This window comes from Podarcis cretensis, assembly GCF_951804945.1.
Source record: "Podarcis cretensis genome assembly, chromosome: 7".
In the NCBI taxonomy this organism is placed as follows: Eukaryota; Metazoa; Chordata; class Lepidosauria; order Squamata; family Lacertidae; genus Podarcis; species Podarcis cretensis.
In genome coordinates this window covers 50,625,378-50,644,137 of record NC_137176.1, presented here as the reverse complement: position 1 = coordinate 50,644,137, position 18,760 = coordinate 50,625,378, and the positions used below count along the sequence as shown (strand labels likewise).

The following is an 18,760-nucleotide window of genomic DNA, read 5'->3' as shown; positions in this document are numbered from 1 at the left end:
AGGCAACAATGTGCTGGGTATGAGCCAAGAAATTGAAACCGAAACTGTACCCTGAAAAAACAGGTGTTATGTATTCCAAGTTCTTGAGTCGAGGATGTGGGCAGGAAGATGGCCTGTTATGAACAAGCTTGCACTGCCCTGGAAGGGGCAGGACCATAGCTTGAGGGTATTCCACTCAGGTGGCCTTGGTAGCTTGGTTTGATTATTTCTAGCTCTGGCTAGTTCACCAGGTATGGCCCATTTTGGACAGAGATGACTGGTACTCCATGCTTTGGTAACTTCTAGACTGGATTATTACAATGTGTTTGATGTGCAGCTGTCCTTGAAGCCCTCAGAAATTTCACTAGTTCAAAATGTAGCTGCCAGATTATTGACTGAGGTTCTATTTAGAACTCATATATAAACCCTGTTCTAAAACCATCATTGACTGCCAGTTCATTTCTGGGCCCAATTTAATTTGCTCACACTAGCGTTTAAAGCGCTAAATGACTTAGGCCCCAAATATCTGAAAGATCACCTCCTTTCCTACAGATACTTTTGGATGTTCACAGCTGCAATAGGGGCTCTCATTAGTTCCACAAAAGGCACAGGAGAAGGCATCCCCACAGAGGTGCATCTGGCATATTCATGGTACAGTGGTACTCCAGGTTAAGTACTTAATTTGTTCCGGAGGTCCGTACTTAACCTGAAACTGTTCTTAACCTCAAGCACCACTTTAGCTAATGGGGTCTCCTGCTGCTGCTGCGCCGCCGGAGCACGATTTCTGTTCTCATCCTGAAGCAAAGTGCTTAACCTGAAGCACTATTTCTGGGTTAACAGAGTCTGTTATCTGAAGCGTATGTAACCTGAAGCGTATGTAACCCGAGGTACCACTGTACAGCTTTTGGTGAATGCTGTAGATGCAGATCTTTATCCCAACTTTTGACACCTGAGGTGTGTTTTCAGGACCCACCCTATTCCTATAACCGTAATTTGTTTTAACTATTTTTAATTCTGAATTTTAAATTGTTGTAACTCACCCTGGGACTTGAAGTTGAAGGGCATGAAATGATTTGTTGTTGTTGTTATTAATAATAATAATCCAATAACTAAATAAGGCAAAACTGTAGAAAAAATACTTCATAGGGAAACATGAATAGGTTCCCTGCCTCACACATTGCCAAACCCCACACAAAATTAATATGCTTAAAAACAAAACAAAACAGTTGAAAGAGAAATATTCTGCCCAGTGTTGTTTGGAGAAGCTTTTTTCTCTGCAGAAAAAATATGAACAATTCAGATGCAAGACATGTCTGTGAAATACCTGAAGAAAGTTCCCAACTGGGTGTGGACTATAATTTGCTCCCTTGGTTCTTTTTGCTTGGGAGGCAGCCAAAGTGAACACCCACGTTTCAAGTCAAAGGAATTTTAAAAAACTCTTTTGACCCAAAGCTTTTATTTCCCATGAATGAGCTGCTATTCACAAAGTGCTTTGAAACTCAAGAGATAACTACAGTTTAATTTAAAAAAATCAAAATGCAGTTGATTGCCATTAGTAAAACGAATACTTCTGGGTGAAGTTTATAACCAATCAAACCAGAGGGCGTTCCTTCCCTGTCCCCAGCTCTGCTGCCTTGACTTCATTGGTTGTGGGTTGCAACTCTCCCCACTGCAATTCAGTGAAGGTCATACAGGGTTCCATATATGGATCAGCCTTCTGGGTAGATATAACCCAAATGTGCAACAAGCTATGGGCGAATAAAACAAAAACTGTACTCAGTGCCCCAGAGTATATGCACGTATTATGCTCCTGCACCATATAGGCAGGTCAAACAATCCATACTTGTCAGTTCAGATGGTGCCGCTTGGGCAATGGTGGAATTAGACACTGGATTTCATGGGCTTACTTGGGAAGGAGGGTAGAGAAAAGGTGAAAAGGTGAAATATGACTTGTGGTCATTTTTGACACGGCACCATTTTTGACACTTGTCCTTTTATTGCTTGTTTGCATTTTTCCATTTCTCTAAACTCTTAACCAACAAATGAATATTTAGCAAATATTTATTTGCTTATGTTAATTTTACCCAGGTAAAGGATTATTTTTCAATATTTCACTGAAGTACAAAGCAAAACTTCTAAAAACAGAATGCCATAAGGGCTAATATATCCAAACTCTACAACTATCTGTATAAAACAATGTGTAGTTAAGTAGGTCTAAGTTCAGGAATTATGTTAAGAAACTATTTTAGTAATTGTGATGGTAGCAGCCTCCACTAAGTGAAATAATAATGGCAGAAAAAATTGACAATTTACTTAACTCCTACTAATATATTTGCGCATGTACGTTTGTTCATATGTGCAGATCTTAGCTTTGCTAAATTCTTAAATCAAGACAACCAGGAATAGTATGATCTCTGAAGGATAGTTTACAGCCATAGAGATTACAAATATGCAGAAAACATAAATCAGCCATCATCACTACAGTTTTTAAAACACGCAGGACACTGTTTATTATTATTATTATTATTTTATAGCATACTCATTACATATATATTTCATTTGGCAAAGCCCAGTATTCAAACACTGTAAAACCAGGAGCTGGAACAGAGCAATAGTACAGCAACATTTATTCTGGCTACACAAGCCTGGCCATGCATCCTCTATTCATTTCAAAGAGGCTTGGATGCCCAACAGCAGGACATAGAGAACTGATTCTTCTGCTTACATGTGGAACCTGCAGGTTCTGTGCAGGTTCTGCCCCTTTCAATGATATTCAATTCCATCCTCCTACCTTTTTTTTTAATCCCACCACTGCTATCAATAGACACTGTGGCCACTGACTCTGGCCAGTCCTCAATGGGCTCTTGGCAATGGGGGGGTGGTTTCCCCCTCTTAGGGTATTTTCCTCACATTGTTTTTACTTTTTCAAAACTTATGGCTACCCTAAATGTGCCACTAACTCCCTCTTGTGTATGGATGGTACAATTTTGGCTATATAAAGAGTACATCATCAGTACTGTTATAGATTTGGGCAGTTTGGTTTTGATAATGCTTGCGAATCGCCAACAAACCTGTGTTTTTTGTATCTACAAGATGGGGGCCTGTAGTAGCAGGAACTGCTAAACCCGTCATACCAGTTTCTGTGTTTAGTTGATGGCCTAGCTGGCACAAATAACTGCATGACTGAAGTGTTTGCTATGTTGCCATAGATACAAGTGAGTTATGAGGAGGGGGTAAGCCATCTCCCCTCTTACCTGCCTGGATGTCATGTAATCCTAGAGTTTAGGAAAACAATGAGCCAGGGAACTAGTCTTGGTGTTTAGTCTGAAGCTGGAGAGGGAAGCTGGAAAGACAGACATGTCTTGATATGTGCTGGATCCAAAGCTCTGGCTTCTGGGACCCTGCCTCTCTCCCCATAAACCTAATGAGGAGACAAGGACTTTTAGAATGTTAATGCTCTGAGCCATTCTTCACTCTCCATCAATACAATTAATACAAATAAATGTACTGGAAAATTATCAAAGCAAAACGGTTTTTGTGTAATTCTTCTGGGTAGGATCTGCACTCTACAGCCTTCCTAGTTGCCTTCCAGTGGAATACACCAGGAAGAAATTCCTCCCATTAAAGGTAAAAAGGGTAAAGGTACCCCTGCCCGTAGGGGCCAGTCTTGACAGACTCTGGGGTTGTGCGCCCATCTCACTTTAGAGGCCAGGGGCCAGCGCTGTCCGGAGACACTTCCGGGTCACGTGGCCAGCGTGACATCGCTGCTCTGGCGAGCCAGAGCCGCACACGGAAACGCCGTTTACCTTCCCGCTGGTAAGCTGTCCCTATTTATCTACTTGCACCCGGAGGTGCTTTCGAACTGCTAGGTTGGCAGGCGCTGGGACCGAGCAGCGGGAGCGCACCCCGCCGCAGGGATTCGAACTGCCGACCTTTCGATCGGCAAGCCCTAGGCGCTGAGGCTTTAACCCACAGCGCCACCTGCGTCCCACCAGGAAGATACACCAGGAAGAAAATACACCAGGAAGAAATTCCTCCCATTAGACTTTTTCAAATCAGGAAGTGTAGGCAGCCAGGGAGGTTGCAGAGTCCTGGAGAAATGTTTGATGGAAAGGAAACACACCCATACCACCCCTGGCCACCGTGCAACCGTTAAGGTCAAAATTTCACAATCACATAAATTCCAAAGCAAGAATGAGAAGAAAGGACACTTCTTTCACAGAGGAAGAAAACTATTGAGAAAATGGAGAACAGGTGTCAGCACAACTCTACTAGTAGCCATTCAGTGGCCTAGCATCAAGTGTAGCATTAAAATTTTTTTTTATAGTGTAGCATTAAATCTTGCAGACTTCTGTGCTACAAAAAACTGTTTAAAATAAGTGGGGGGGGGGCATGCCAGCATACACATGACGCTTTATTCTAGAATCAATGGAGACCGAGCACTTGTTTTTACCCATGTAGTCCTCACACAATTTAGATCTATTGCACTACATCTCAGTGTGTCCATTTGAAAACAGATGTAGGTGGTCCTGGCAATGGATTTGCCACAGCTGTGCAATGATGCTGTGGGAGGCGCACATTACTATTTCCTTCTTCCTTCATCTGGAGCATGTGCAGGGAGGAAAAGGTTTGGATAACTTAATCAAGGGGAGGGTTTCCAAGTGCATATCAAGTCCCCATGACCACCCTTTGTGGATGGCAGGTTCTACAAGCAATCTAGATTGAAAGAAGCACGTTGAGGATGAGCATGAATGATTTTGCCTTAGAAACAAGTTGGCATGCACACAACCTACATGTTAAATACAAACGTGTGCAAGGAAGCCCTGATATGTTAAAATGGAAAAATAATAGGCTTGAGGGTAAACTAATTTTGAATGGCCAGAAACGGAGTTGCACAGCCTGTGTAACGCAGCAGTTGGGGGGTTGGACTTGGACCAAGGAGATTTAGGCTCAAATCCTCCCACAGCAACAAAGCTTACTGGGTGACTTTGGGACAGTAAGCATCGCTCAGCTTAACCTATCCGACAGGTTTGTTGTGTGGATAAAAGGAGAAATATGTATGCCACTCTTAGCGCTTTACAGGAAGCATGGGACAAAACCTTTTCATAAATAAACAACCCTTTTAGCCGCCGGTTGTTTCCCCATGCAAAATTGCTCCCCAGTCTGCTGCTCCCCTCCCCTTCACAGGGTTCCAAGTGCATATTTACAATGACAATTATACAATGGAAGGACAATTGTGACCTGCAGGGAAAGGGTTAGGCACCTGTTCTCTGTGTTACTCTTCTGCTCCAAAGCACAGCCTCCGGAGGCAGCTTTTCATTAAAAACAAAACAACAACATCACTGTCTCCAGAGGCAGCTTCTCATGAAAAATAACAGCAGCAGCAACAAAAACGTTGGGGCTTTTGCTTCATGTAATAGCATGCAATGTGTGATTTTTCCCTTAAAAGATATCATTTGATTCATTTTTTTCCTATCTTTTATAGTTTGTAAACTACCACAATTTATATGTGAAGCATGTAATGGATTTCCACAGCAAATACAGAAAAGACACATCAGGCATGTGAAGCTCCAAATGTACATGGATTAACTTTAGTTAAACATTCAGTCCTGTACTTTGAACTAGGTTACTGATAGCGTAGGAATGCAGCTCTGGTCTGGATTTTGTTGAAATTAATGGGAAGCAAAACAAATCCTGCGCTCTAGGTTGGCAATAAATGATTACCATTTTTTTACTTGTTTGTATTTTTTTGTCAACATAATATTTTTTTAAAAAATGTAACTTACACTGTCATTCTGACAGGGCAGGGCCACAACTTGGCCCTTCAGTTTCTTCCCAGCAACGAATAACGTGAGATCACAAATGAGGACAAACAGAAAGTAATTTTTCTCTGTGTCTATGGCTGTCAGATATATTTCCTCTTGAGAAGTCTGTTGCCACCTCAAAAGTCAGGAGTACAGAACTAAATATTGAGAATGACAGCATTTTCTGGATTACACAAAGCTTTGCTACCCAAAGACTATCCTTATTTGTGATTATACATAACTGTGACAATAATGGGCCAAACTTCACTAGTTCCATATTTAAAGAATTCCTAACCAAAACCAGATTTAAACATATTCAAACATCAAATCACACAGTTTCCAATGACCATGCTGCAAGAATTGCATGGACTGTCAAAGAGGAGACGGAAAAGATGACTAATTGGAGTTTGGAGACAAAGGTGGCTTGATTCCTTTTGAAATATAGAACCACACCCCAAATGATGGGTGTGCTGCCAGCCCAATTATTGATAAGAGGATAATAACTTACTAAAACTTATTGCATTCTAGTATGAAAGAGGAAGTGCAAAGGAAATAGACCCACTTGGGTTACAGCGTCATGTCTACACCAAGAGTTTAATTACCAGCCAATTTAAAGAAAGATTCTTTATCTCTCAGAATTTGTTTAAATGCTGGCAGAGTGGTCAAGCAATACCAATACCCACATCCACATACAGCCTGATGTGTATCTGCGAAAAGAATGATCACCCCAAAGCACAAACTGGAGGTGTTATTGAGATTTCAAGAAATAGGAGTGTGAGGACCTCTATACAGTCACTTAGCAATTAATATCTTTTTCTCTAAGGAGCTCAAGGTGATGTAGATGGTTCTTCACCTCTCCATTTTATCCTCATGACAACCCTGTGAGGTAGGTTAGGCTGAGAGACAGCAACTGGCCATAGGTCACCATGTGAGCTTCATGGCTGAGCAGGGGTATGAACTCTGGCTGCCCGGGTCCTAATTCAACACTAACCCCTACATCATACTGTTTTCTTAAAAAAGAAAAGAAAAAAAAGATGTCAAGCAAAAAAAAAAATAGCTTGGCATATGTTTAAGTTTTTAATTCTTCAAAGCAATCCCTGTTTTTGAACTTATTACCGTATTTTCATCCCATAGGACGCTCCGTCCCATAGGACGCACTTAGTTTTTTTTTTTGGGGGGGGGAAATAAAGGAATTTCCCCCCTTTATTTCCCCCCAAAACCAGGTCGGGGAACAGCGGGATGGTGGCGCTGCGCCTCCCCGCTGTCCCCCGAGCTTGTGGGGCTGGCCAATGTCTGCCCAAAGCACGGGGCGCTCTGCTTCAGCGCGCCCCGCGCTCCATGCAGCAGGCTGCTATCCACAGCCTAGGGAGCCCTGCGGGAACTCCCGCGAGCTCCCCAGGCTTGCTGATAGCTTCCTGAAGCCTGCAGAGCGAGAGGGGTCGGTGCGCACCGACCCCTCTCGCTCTCCAAGCTTCAGCGAAAGCCTGTATTCGCCCCATAGGACGCACACAGATTTCCCCTTCATTTTTGGAGGGGAAAAAGTGCGTCCTATAGGGTGAAAAATACGGTAAATGCTGTGAATTTTTTTGGGTAGCCAAACTAATAAAAAGGCATTGGTAACTATAGTTCATATTCTATATTTTAAATTGCACAAGCACATTCACATTGACTAATTAGGATGTTCACATGTATCTTCTTGAGCTAACCATATATCTTCTAACTGTAACATCACTAAAATATAGGTTGTACTTACTTACTTAGCAGAATTTATTTATTTATTCATTGCATTTGTATCACACCTTCCACCCCACCCCACAAGCAGCTCGGAGTGGCATATATGGTTCTCCTCAACAACCCCTCTGCAGGAGGTTGGGCTGAGAAGGAATGATTGGCCCAAGGTCACCCATTGAGTTTCATGGCCATGTGGGGGTTTGATCCTTGGTCTCCTGGTCCCTAATCCAACATTCTAACAATACACCAAGGGGGCTCCCATCAAGTACATTGGAGCTTACTCTAGATAAATGGGTACAGAATTGCAGGCTCAATGCATGATTTCCATTCTACGTATAAAATAACCTCTCTTAATTTCAGGATATGATCTGCCAGGTCATAACAAATACATCCAAAATGCCTTAGTTTTGTTGTTGTTGTTAATTGGAGGTTTCTCTTGCAGGGCAATTTGGAAACAGAACCTTGATTTTCTGGAGAATCACGCACACACATTCCATGTGTGATGTAGTCCAGAGAATGTTATGAATATCTAAATTCCATCAGCAGGATTTAATTTCATTACAGCACTCTGAAATATACTGATCTTAGTCAAATATAGTTAATAATAATAATAATAATAAATAAATAATAAAATTTATTTATATCCCGCCCTCCCCAGCCGAAACCGGGCTCAGGGCGGCTAACAACACTGAAATAGTTATAACTTCTTTCTTGAAATTGTGTGTGTGTACATATATATATACACATACATATACTGGAATTAGGACAGAATCAGATTAGTACGGGGAACTTCTGGCCTGTGGATCTAATAAGGTTTGCCAGGCCATTTTAGTCAAACCATGCCCACTTGCCCTATGTTGTCAGATGGACTCAAAGCAGGGTTTGCACTCAGGCCCCACTAAACAGCTCATTTGTGGCCTGGGCAAAGCCATTTTGGTGCCTTTGTGATGATTTGTAATTGCTGCTAATTAATAATTTGTTAAGGGACGCATGTGGCGCTGTGGGTTAAAGCCTCAGCGCCTAGGACTTGCCGATCGAAAGGTCGGCGGTTCGAATCCCTGCGGCGGGGTGCGCTCCCGCTGCTCGGTCCCAGCGCCTGCCAACCTAGCAGTTCGAAAGCACCTCCGGGTGCAAGTAGATAAATAGGGACCGCTTACCAGCGGGAAGGTAAACGGCGTTTCCGTGTGCGGCTCTGGCTCGCCAGAGCAGTGATGTCACGCTGGCCACGTGACCCGGAAGTGTCTCCGGACAGCGCTGGCCCCTGGCCTCTTGAGTGAGATGGGCGCACAACCCCAGAGTCTGTCAAGACTGGCCCGTACGGGCAGGGGTACCTTTACCTTTACCTTTAATAATTTGTTAGACTAATCAGTTAACAACAACAACAACAACAAAGTGTTTATTTGGAGGAAGTCTTTCCCTGTCCCTTCAGAAAGATTGACTCACATGCAGACTTAATTAATTTAAGTTACAGATAGGTAGCCGTGTTGGTCTGCCATAGTCAAAACAAAATAAAAAAATTCCTTCCAGTAGCAGCTTAAAGACCAACTAAGTTAGTTCTTGGTATGAGCTGTGCATGCACACGAAAGCTCATACCAAGAACTAACTTAGTTGGTCTTTAAGGTGCTACTGGAAGGAATTTTTTTATTTAATTGATTTAAGGCTGCAATACAATACACTTATCTGAGATTAAGTCTCATTGAATTCACTATAGTTTACTTCTGAGTAAACATGCATAGGATTGCATGATACTTGATTCACAGTGCAATTTTATGTTCATTTAATGAGAAATAAGGGCCATTGTGTTCCATGGGGCTTACTCTCAGGTAAGTATGCATAGGATAATAGCTTAAAATTCATACCACTCAAATACTAAGTGTGGTATTCAATGCTAGGACCAGTGAATTAATAGACATGACTAGCTTAGGTCTACTAATTTCAATGAGTCTACTCTGAGTAGGGCTTAGTTGACTACAACTCTTATGGGAGGATCCAATGTTACTCTTACATATGGTAAATTCACTGAAATTAATAAACATGCTTAATGAACTATTTTCAGTGGATCCGCTCTGAATAGGACTAACATTGGAGACAACTCTAAGATATACCGGTATTTAACTTGGTGACAGTTCTGATTTGGACTGATGTAATCAAATATTTGCACAGCATTTTCAGATGTCAGACTTAGATCACCTCTGAGCCTCTTGCACACTATTTATGCTAATATGTCACTTGCCAATGCAGAAAAGAATACAGAAGAGATGCATTTGGAAAGTCAGTTCTCCAGCCAGCAAAGATTTTAAATTTATATTAGGAACCAGAATGAAGCAAAAAGAGCTTTGACTTCATGTTTGGAAGTCCTGCTGTGTTCTGTGAACTCTTTGAGCTATGAAGCATTTCTGTCAGAATATGTCCAAAGGTGTTATCCTCCCCTCTTATGTTAATAGCTATGGAAACAGGGAGGTTTAGGCAGAAGTGATCAAAAAGATAATCAGCACCCGAAGAGCATCACTTCAGGCTTCAAGCGTACAGAACTAGACGGGAATGCCATGATATTTGTCTGAAGCAATTGGATCAAGCAACTACTGGGAGCCAGTTGTCCACTGTTACTTTTCAGACCATTTCAAATATAGCTTCGTATTCTTTGTGATAACAATAGGACCATGAACTTGGAACAAAACTAAAGATGCTATGAGGATTCATCATTAATCCACTGCCACATAGACCACCAAATGCCATCTGTAGCTATTCACAGAACAGGAGAGAAAAGCAATTTTGCAGACTCTCAAAGCAGAAATGCTCCCAAACGTGAATACTGAAGTTCCTAATAGAGATAGCAACCAAACCAACTGTTTGGATGCTTCTGAGGACCAAACTAGGCATGCACTTATATACATTTCAGACAGCTACATAACTTGTTTTTTTTCTTAACTAATTACGGGGGTGGGGGAGCCCAATTCTTAAGGTAAAGGCAGTGCATGGGCAGGGAAACCTTCTGTCTTCACTCCCTCATTTAGGTTGGAATGAAAATCATCTGCCCTGCCTTGCCCCCAGGACTAAGCAGCCTTAGAAAGATGTCCCCAAATGCATAAGTGCCACTACATGCTATATATTAAATTGCCCCTCTCACTGCTACAAAGGTTATTATGTCAGCACCTAAGTTCCAGCAACCCTTTTTCTCTCTCTCTCCCAGGGGGACACCCTACAGCTCAGACCAATCCCCAATTACACCCTTCAGGCTGTTGCATCCTGATAAAATCTCTCCTCAAGAGCCAAGGAGGCTGGAGAACTTGAGACAGATTCAGTTCCTACCTTGGAGTTGCCACTATTTGCATATTATTTTAGTAACTGCATGGCATATGGAAGTGCAACAGAAGATGCATCTCCTGGCTTACAGATGCAGGAATGATAGCAGCCTGTCCCACTGTTGTTGTTGTTGTGTGGGGGAGTAGATAAGGTTAAGGGTGTTTATTGTCAGGGACATGTCACAGCCATGGGCAAGTGTACTTGAATATTAATGGGGGGAGGTGTGTTCTTTAGCTCAGGATCATTGAGATAAGCTGCTGGAGCTGGCACCAGAGAGGCTGCAGGCCAGGGATGGGGAACATTTCTAGCCTGAATACCACACTCCCTCACAGACAACCTGCCAGGCCATATTTGTGGTGGGTGGGCCATAGAAAAACGTGGGTGGAGCAATGGAGGTGATTTGGTCACACTGGGCATGGAGCTTCAGGGGCACCACAGGGGGCACCACAACTATGATGTAGAATGGAAGGTGAGAGGCAGGTGGGAGGATTTTGGCACCACACAGGGCACCGCTGAAATTTGAGACCCAAAGGTCTGCCACTGGGAAAATGTCTGGAATGGAAAGGGTTCAACCCAGTCCACACATGGCCTCCCCATTCTGTTGCTCACAAACCTCTAAGGGCAGTTTGGAATAAGTGCATCTCCAGCTGAGCCTGGGTTCAGCCAGGGTTATGCCAGCCAAATTCCCCTGCCTGGCTCAGCTGAAGATACACTGGTGTAAGTCTTCCATCCTAGCTCAGCTGGCTCTCATCTCTCTTTGCGAAGTCTGGCAGAAGACCTGAAAGGGGCCATTGTAGATGAGTGTGTGTGGCAGTGGTGGGGCAGGGCAGGGGGAGACGCATTCCTATTCCAAACTCCTTATATCTCAGTCATCTGACCCAGCAACCCAACTGAAGTTACACTGGCAAAAATGATGGTGTGTGTCAAACTCTGTTTGAAAGTTTTGTTTTTCTTCTGCCTGGCTTGGACCGATTCAGCAGCCTCCCTTCTGAGCAGGGTTTGGAACCGGGGTAACTTTGGCTGGCTTATGATATTTTGGGCTTTTGTTGTAGCTTTTAACAAAAGTTATTTGGAGAGGTTTGCCCACTGACATCTAACTCTTCTTTTGTAGCTCCTTACCTATATTCTGGGTTATTTAGAATTATATATTTATTAAAAAATATACCCTGCCCTTCATCAACAGGTGATCTCAGGACAGACAACAGAATAAGCAAATACACACTTTATTTTATTATTTGGTCCATTGGAGCCGGCCCCATGGAGATCCGCGGTGCCTGATGCCCGGCTCGAAGACAAAGACGGCAAGCAGGAGGGGCGCCGTGAGACCTGCACCTCAACCCGTTGGGCCCCTGCTGAGCGTTGGCTTGATTTTTTCCCTTTTAGCCTTCTGGCGCCCCACAGAATTTGGTGCCTGCAGGCTAAAAGGGAAAAAACCAAGCCAATGCTCGGTGGGAGTGGCTCAGGCACCTTTGCTCACTCAGCACGCTCGTTTGGTGTTGCCTGGACTCTCGCCTGGCACCCTCCAGAACTTGGCGCCCCAGCGCCCCGCACCACTAGTGTCTATGGGTAAGACGGCGCTGACTTAGTTTTTGTGCTTAGTTTTTCCCAATGAACATTTACTGCAGCCCTTTAAGACAAGACTTGGGAACATTTTTGAATCAAAGGGTTGCATTATCTTGTGGTAAATCACTTAGAAGCCACATACCAAATATGGGTGGGACTGAAGTCATCAGTGGGTGGTGCCAAAGCCAAAATTAATTGGGGCCAAAGCTAGTGATGAGACACTCTTCTTTTTTCTTCTAGCCACCCTTTTAAGTTTCAGAAAAAATGATTATAGGATATGAGACTTTATACCCCTTTTAAATTCCTGTCTTAGATTAATGAAGTAGAAGACATTAGCAACATTATCATGATTAGGCTATCATAATAGCTCATTAAAAGATTTGCTTTTCTCTTTAACACTTTAAAATAAGGCTGTCCTTTAAATAAGACAAATTCAGATGGTGTGTTGCAGGTATTCTTGATGGCGTTATCACAGAAGTATGTGTCAAACAATTTTGGATTCTTGAGGTGGGGCTGAAAAGAGTAAGAAAGTTCTCATAGTGGAGGTAAATACCAAAGCATTCTAAAGAACCTGCCACACCAAAATGAAGTATTGGGCTTCCAGCACAATTAAGCTGATGGCTTCAACAGCTGTACCGGCACAGAAGAAATATATACACACATATATATAATAAACAGTGTCAATGCTTTTATCATGAGAAGGATCAAGATTGTAGCATCCCTGTCATAATGTGGTTCCAGCAGTGAGAGGAGAAATCAGAGAGTCAAGCAAGGTGTGGCTCTGCAGTTTCATTGCTCAAGGCTAATTATTCACCCAAGTCCCCACCCGAGAAAAGCTGCTTGGCAGGTTTGGTGTTGCAGACAGCTGTCAAAGGAGACCAGCCAAGCCAAACTGTTTTTGATGAGGTTGCCTACACTGTACCTTTAAAACACATTTTAAGCACATTTCCTTCCTCAAAGAATTCTGGCCACTGTAGTCCATTGAGGGTGGCTGTCTACTGAAGCTCTGCAAGGGGTAAACTCAAGTGCCCAGAATTCTTTGAGAGGAGAAATGTGATTTGAATATGCTTTCAGGGTACAGTCTGTATGCAGCCCAAGATTGCACTGCACTCAGCAAAATAATCCCATAGCTTCTGGCACACATTCAGTTCTCAGCCATTATATGTTGTATTGTATAAGAAGATGTATTTTTTCAACATTTAACCATATGTGTCTTGAAACCCCACAAGGCTAATCTTTTTTAAAAATATAATTTTGCTCAAGGAAAATGTACAGCTGTGGGCATTTCTGGACATCCCATTATGGAATATTTTACCATTTATTTATCCAGTTCAGAATATTTATTTATTGGGATAGGGAGAATAGCGGAGCATAGAGAAGCACAGCTCTAAGTCCTATTTTTCAGAGTATGGGTGATGACATTATCAACACTGGGATATTGGGTGAACCCTTCATGATCTGCTAAGTGAACGATGATGACCACAAGGCTTTCAAGTTTGTTTGTGAGAACCTAGAAATCAGAGAATGATAAAGATAACTGAGCAGAGGTTGGATATTCCTTTCCTTTTCTTTACTCAGTTCCTTAGGCATGCTGATGCTAATAAATTTGGTATTATGTACTGCTGCTGTTTGATGTATAACTGCCTGTATTTTTGGATTCTCCTTGTGAACACGGCAATGGGGGTTGTTATTATGAGCTCCTGAACTTAAAGATGTACTACTGTGCCACTGGGTGGGATGCCAACAAGAAAATCTGCCACATATTCCTACACAAAATCCCCAGACATTGGTCTTGATGCTTAGAGGTAAGCAAGAGCTACTTGAAGTTTTACATCTTCTGAAGGGAGCTATGCAGAACCCTGGTTCTGCAATTCCCCTCCCAGCGCATCAGCCAGTGCCTATGAACTACAGCAGAGGGTGCTAATATAGGTTCCCAGAAAATTTCTTCCTTACTGGGAATGTCTTGCAGGTGCTTCTTATACTTTTCATTAAAGCATTATTTGGTTTACAGTGCTTGTGGAAAACAAATGGCTAAATGGTATCTTAAACCTCGGTTATGGCCACAACAATGGAATGTCTAGGTGTGCTTTTTTAATAACAAAAATACAAAGCTAAAAATGAATGAACTACAAGGTAAAATATTATGTTAATTTTTCACATGGTCTAGTCCTTCCCCTGCCCCACCCCCTGTTTTTAAGAGGCTCTCTTCTCCACAGAGTAGCAGGAAGTAGAGAGGCAGAAAAAGGTCCTCCTTTCCTTCCACTCTGCAGTTTTAATCTGAAATCTTAGGCACAGTACTGTGCCCAGAGCTCAGAAACTGCTTGCACTAATGAAATTCCCTGTCGCAAAAATGCAGCTAGAACAATGGGAGTTTTGAACACTGCAAACACCTATAATATATTTCTCTCCTAAGAGACAGAGGAATGTAGTATGCACAGATGTACTGCTTAGTTGTGTCTATACGTAATATGTAGCATTATATATATAAAGGAATAGCAGCCTCATACCTGGTGTTGCTTAGGAAATTTGAGAAGTGAAAGAAATAAAAATTAGTTCAGTTTGGAGAAGTTAAGTCCACTAACTTGATTCAAAATGGCATCAACTTATATCCAAAATTGCTCTTTCATCTCAGAAATCATGCAAAAATTGGTTTTGATATCATACCAGGTGTCCAAATGCATCACAAGCTAACAGCTTTCCAAAAAATATGGAGTAGATGGAAGTCAGAAATCGGATAGGGAAGAATTTTATGTAACATCTGTTTTACAACTGATTGTTCTTAATGCCTCAGAACGCCCCCTCTTTTCTTAAGGGGTGAATTAAATGCCAGCAGTGTGTGTTTTGTGGGTGGAGTGGAATGAAGACTACACTGTAAATAAAAACACTGCCTGTTGTAAAAATTCCAAAAACAGGTATTTTTAGCAACCGTACTGGAATAATTTAACCCATCAAATAAAGTAGAAGCTGCAAAATTAAAGCCAAGCACTTGTTTTCATGAGCGTCTGCAGCAGGTACACCCTATTTTAACCAATCATTATACAAATAATCAGCTGCAGAAATAATTGCTTCCTTGGCTAAAGGACAAAGGCATTCTTCTTTCCAGTGTGCACACTGTTGAATCCCTAAGGCACTGAACATGTCAAGACTAATGCTTTGTACTTAATATCTAGCTTCAGAGTGATAGTTCTCAGATCTACGTTGGATATGAAAAATTGGGGCTTGTCCTTAGTACAAAAATCCAGTACTGAGAGCTCACAGCTTCATTTCCCTCAATCTCATAGAAACACAGAAAACTATGCGTAAAATATGTTGGAAAAATATATCCATTTGGACATATATACATCAGGACCAAAGAGACTTTGAGTTTTACATTGCTTTGTGATGGATGGTAATTATTAATCAGGTCTGTACCAAGACATTTTGGCACCTGAGGTGGACCGCAAGTAGCACCCCCTTCCTCACCAGGGAAGAAGGTGTGAGGGAAGATCCACATCAGGAACTGGGGGGGAGGGGAGAGAAAGATTGACACTGGGATCTACTGTCCCTGTGGATTCTGCTGCCTGAGGTGGTCTCCTCACCTTGGCAGGCCGGCCCTGTTATTAATGCAACTGTTGCAGCTTCTTAGATTGCAATCCCATTCCTTCTTACCTAAAGGAAATCCCACTGAACTCAGTGAGCCAAGCAAATACTGTATGTATAAGCTTGTGCAGTGAGAGTCTTAAAAGTAAAGAGAAAAGCATAAGTGTTCTAGCTGATACACAAGCTCTCTTTGTTCCTTGAATGGAGAGAGGTACCATAAACTTCCCCTCCCTTTTAGCTAGAACAGAAAACTGAGAGGTTTATCTTGCATTTATAGTGGCTTGATGGTATTTGTTGTTCCATGGATTTTTTTTTGAAAGTATATAACCACCCACTGTTTTCAGTAGATGTGGTGTTAAATATTGCTTCCTTATGTGTGTGAGATCAAAGGTGGATTCTGATGTGACAGAAGCAGCAACCTCTTCCATGTTGTCTTCCAAGTGTACACAATGAAGGCGTGGCACTTGATCAAACCTCTGCCCCTGCCTGTCACACTTTGATTGTTGGAGTGCACAAAACCTATGATTTCTTCCCCTTGTCTCTTTGTTGTCGAGAAGATAGTAGGCCAAGCTGGAATTTGGAAACAAATCAAGAGAGCAGAGAGAGTTTTCAGCTACAGATAGCTGAACTGGAAGGAGCCAGGCTGCGAGGGCCCATGCTCTTCTTTGGGGAATCTGAAGTGGGATCAGTGGCTGTGCTGCATGCTTTTGGAATCTATCTTGATTGTAGTATGCTCTGCTTTGAAAATTACACCCATATTATAAAGACACCATAACAAGTGTTCTCTCTCTCTCTGTCTCTCTGACACACACAGACACATGTATCCAAGGGCTTCACTATGTCTAATGGGATTTTTGATGCTTTCCTTTACATAGGCGATATCTGTGCTATATCACAATTCTTCCTGAAACACCCCACAGTTTCAAAAAAACAATTTAGCATACCACATGGGAGGTCTGCTCTTTGGGAAAATAGAAGTCCAAAATCCCCTTGGGGCATGTTGAACTAGTCATAGAATATTTATGTGCCGACTAGAGGCTAAAATAAGTGTAGTTGCACCTGTCTAATCTCTTAAGTCCAGTCATAATATTAGGTTAAGGCAATAAGTCACCACCTTCTCCATCATTTATGAGTCTTATCTTCTGCGTGAAGTTTCAGAAACTGGGTGTGGAGAGTGGGCACAGCAACCCCTGGGGGGTCATTAGGCACACCAAGGAAATTTTAATAAATGAAAACACAAAAGCTATCAGTTATACTCATCTTATAGCTAAATAAGGATAATGAGCTACTATTAGAATAAGCTGTTCCTCCTTCCGTTAAAGTATGACCTTTAATCTTGGGCAAGAACTACACCCAGATAAAAATCAATGTGCTAGGACTACCTAGGTGAAAATGACTTTTTTCTTTCCCATATGACTTTTGTTCTTTACAAATCTCCTTGTTTACATTTCAAGAACTTTTAGCACCTGATGCATTTAAATTTGCTTATGAATGCATTATTGCCTTCTTCCTTTCCAGAAGCCAACTGTTAATAATGTGCAGGAGTATTTGTGGTAGATGGACTCCTGCCATACATATGTATTGCCACTAGAGAGTTATTTGTGTTGGTGGATTAAAGATTTGCCAAACAGAGAGAATGTCAGGGACCTGGCTGAATCAAATGCCTGGGAAGAGTCTGACTCGGGAGATGAAGGATTGCCAGTACAAAGAGAGCCAGAGTCTGACTCTGGAGATGAAAGAATGCAGACAGAACAGGAGTGGGTGAGCTCGACCCCCTTTCACAAAGAGTTCCCAGACTCAGCCAGAGCAGCAGACTTGGACAGTTCCCAGGAAGGAGGAGGGGAGAGAGAGACGGCATTGAGGGGGTTGCTAGGCAACCAGCAGAGAAATAGCATGCAGAGAGTTCTTCTTTTGAGAGCGGGGAGGGGGGAGAACTCCACCCGCTTTCTCCCCGAGCCAGAAGAGCTGAAAGGGTTAAAATACAACTGAAGTGCAAAAGAGGAAGGACCGGACATTGGCACCCTTCTTGCTGTGACAGGCTTGGAAACTTAGAATGACCAACTTGTATCAAAGAGCAGTAGGCTAGGAGCCACACTCTGGGTGTAATTTGTAAATAAATGTAACTAAAAGTGCCAGAGAGTTGTTAATTCTTATTGGGACTTGCCTGCCTGCCTGAGATCATTACAGAGAAGTTGCTTTGGGGGAAAAAAAATCCTTGTCAATAAAGGGCTCAGCTAGGAATAGCTCCACATCATGTTGCTCCATTGTTTCCTTCAGCAAACATGTGTGTCGTTGATGACATACTGGTGTGCACTGTGTGCCTTGTGGCACTGTCTAACCAAACATTTTTCCATACTACACAGAATGCACCATATTGTGGCTCTGGTCCATCCTATCCCTTTGTGCAAGACTAGCAGTGCTCCCTTAGGGAGCAGGCAGGTAAGTTTGTCCTGTCACTTGGTTCCCAGGGTGCCACTCCTGCCCTCAGAAGACTCCACTGCCCCAAATATTCCATAATTAAGTCTTTATAAGCTTTAAATTCAAAATACTCCAAGGCCTCAAGACTATAGGCTTGCTTATTTATTTATTTATTTATTTATTTATTTAAGTACTTATATTGTTGGAGGCCAGCTACAATGATACACCCAAATTACAGATGGAAAAAATACAGTGCATAAACATTAGGGCCTACGTCATAGCCACTTTCATACTGCCCAAGGAGTCGATTAAAGTAAGTAAATCAGTGCTCATCAGCCACTTTTTCATTCAAGTTAGAATAATAAAAATATGAACATCTCACA

General features: G+C 42.3%; 1 long non-coding RNA gene across 1 annotated transcript in view; it reads right to left on the bottom strand.

Moving 5' to 3' along the window:
* Positions 1–1,268: 1,268 nt before the first annotated feature.
* LOC307219509 overlaps positions 1,269–18,760 on the bottom strand; it is an 81,410-nt gene continuing 63,918 nt past the window's right edge. Inside the window, exon 3 of the long non-coding RNA XR_013840455.1 lies at positions 1,269–1,727. This is a non-coding gene — a long non-coding RNA (uncharacterized lncRNA). The remainder of the gene's footprint in view (positions 1,728–18,760) is intronic.